This window comes from Bufo bufo, chromosome 6 (assembly GCF_905171765.1).
Source record: "Bufo bufo chromosome 6, aBufBuf1.1, whole genome shotgun sequence".
In the NCBI taxonomy this organism is placed as follows: domain Eukaryota; kingdom Metazoa; phylum Chordata; class Amphibia; order Anura; family Bufonidae; genus Bufo; species Bufo bufo.
In genome coordinates, this window is record NC_053394.1 from 370904912 (window position 1) to 370907678 (window position 2767).

At 42.1% G+C, this 2767-nt stretch overlaps 1 pseudogene; it reads left to right on the plus strand.

Moving 5' to 3' along the window:
* The first annotated feature begins 1590 nt into the window (after positions 1-1590).
* Positions 1591-1771, plus strand: LOC121006525 (annotated as a pseudogene).
* The last annotated feature ends 996 nt before the right edge of the window (positions 1772-2767 follow it).

The window sequence follows — 2767 nt, forward strand, 5'->3', positions numbered from 1 at the left end:
AACCCTCTTGGGCGCCAGTAGTGGTTGATCGAAGAAGGTGGGTTAGTGTTGGGCAGCTTAGGTGTGTAATAGGTTTTGTATCAGCATTTCATTTGTAAAAAAGTGAAAGTGTATAGAGATATCAATGTGTAGGATAATAATGTATATATGTTCACATGTATATAAAAATCTACATAAAAGATCAAAAAAAAAATGTTGTATATAAATTCTGCAAAAAGGATTAAAAGATTGTACACATAGGTAGGATCACTGCATGCCGTCTCGGGTGCCTAAGAGACCGTGTTCTGCAGTATCGTACACAATATAGTTTGGTACAGTTAGGTAAATCAATAGGTAAAAGATCTGTTTAAAAGGATACTATTACACATATTAAAATAATGTGGTATCGTGGGTTCATTTACTCACTTCACGAGGGGGGCGGTTTATCAGAATAAGCATAATACACCTGTAAACCGAGTACCCCCCCAGCCTGGATCGCTTCTAGAGTATTAACGGATGAAGGCAGCCAATCACACGGGTGCTTCTCTTCAAAGGTCTTTATTGCATGTACATATAAATCCGGCTCAACGCGTTTCAGGACAGGCACGTCCCTTCATCAGGAGCAATAGTGTACCTGTGTATGATCACAGGTATTTATACCCTAAGTGTCCTATTGATTTATTTGTTAAAATGGCCACTAATGAGGTATCTGGCAGGGAGTGTGTTGTGAAAGTGTAAATTGGAGGTGAGGGATCTGAGAGTGCCAGTGTGTTTTACCAGTCTGTGGTTTTATGTTAGGATAGACCGGTGTATCAGGAGGAACAATTTGGCAAGTGTAAGTGCGCAAGACTGGTGTGATAGCAAAAGGGTGATGCAAGAGATTGAATCCAGAGAGATTGTGGAGAATATCGGTGGTTTGAATGGGAATGAATGTAAAACAGTGTGGAAGAAAGTACATGATAGAGATCTGACAAATAGGCAGAAAGATTTGGTCTGGATGAGTGTACAAGGATGTTTGCCGACTCTGGTGTTTCAGAGAAGAAGAGGTTTGGTAGATAGTGAGGTATGTCCCGAGAATTATGTGCATTTACTATAGGAGTGTGGCTATGCCAAGTCTGTGTGGAGTGGTGTGCGTCAAATGGTCGAGGGTTTAACTGGGATTAAGGTACTAACTTTTAACATGATAATGTTTGGTTTGTGTGGGGTAAGTAGTGTAAGAGCTAAAGTGTTATGGTTGTTAGTGAATTGTGTGAAAGAAGTACTGTGGGATGTGAGGAACATTTTAATCTTTAAAAAAGAGGTAATTGAAGTGCGGTAGTGCTTGGGCATGGGCAGTGGAAGGCTTTTTCTGTGTGTTTTATGCGATCAAAAAAACCTTAGATTACAGGATGCAGAGGGCATTTGGAAATATAAAAAATGTTAAGACTGGATTTGAAAGTGAAATAATTTTTTTTGTCTTTCCTATTCAGTCATGGTTCTTTTTTCTGGAGGAATAAAGAAAGGGGGTGAGGAAATGTAAATAAAGACAGTTTCTGTTTCTTTTTGGGAATGTATTGTACTTGTTTTTATGTTCTTGTTGGGAATGTATTGTATTTGACTCTTATATTTTGAATCCTTTTTTTCGTGACGTTTGGAACTTTGTTTATAATAAAGAATAAATAAAAAAAATCTGTTCTTATCAGTTTAATATCTGATACATCCCCTATCTGGGGACCATATATTAAATGAAATTTTCGAACAGGGAGATGGAAAAGAGCTTGCTCTGTCCACTCCAGCACCTCCAGTACCCCTTACTAATCCAGTATCAAAAAACAGAACAAATTGATTGATTGCAAGAATCCTTCCTACTTCCAGCAAGTGGAAAGTTGTGTCCTGCCTCAGACTGCATTTCAGCTTTTCCTCTCTCTGTCCAGTGCCGTGCTGCTTGCTACATACCTGCATCTAGTCTGTCAATCTCCTAATGCAGCAGCTGTAGGTTTGTTCCAGCACCTGCCCAGTCTGCTCACACCCCAAATCCAATTAAGAAAGACTGACTGATGGAGTAATTGGCCTATCAACTGAATGAATTGTTTGGACCTCCACGCACTTTGGGTTTGATTGGCTTGTTGTGCACATGGGATTCTCTGTTGTTCCTAGAATTTGACACATTTGGAGCAAGTTGGCTGGATGTAACCATTTACTTCCTAAGGGACTGGAAAATCAAAAGTATGCCTGTGTCTCCCTCTTATGGATCTTCTGAACTGGATTACTTGGAGGCGAGAAAGTAGTCCAGTACTTTCTATGTATCAGCAGCAGCTGGACCTACATTGCACGTGTCACAAGACGCAGTTCAGGTCAGGGGTCAGGTCAGGTCACTGGATGACATCACAAGGGGCCACATTCCCTCCTCCTATCTGTCATTCTGTTTGGCGCGCTTTGGCACCAGGATGCACATGTGAATAAAAGTCGTGACCAAAAGTGGGCATGCATCGGGTAGGCGGTGCTATGCAGATGGAGAACGATGGTGATTGCTGAGTGGAGTATGCACATTCTCCCTGGTTTGTGAGAGCAAGAAGCTTCCTGGAATGTGGCTGGGGTCTGTAGGCTGGACGCCTTGAGAAGGGATCTTCATTGGGGAGCATCGGCCTGGCCGTCAAGGCCGAGCAGGGATTAAGTGTGGTCTTAATCAGAGGCATCTGAGCTGGCCCCAGCTACTTGGCCTTGGGTGACTTCCTTAATTGGTTGCATCCATGCTGCTATAGAGTAGCTAGACTAACCCTCAGACTACTAAGGAAACCCCAGCACTTGG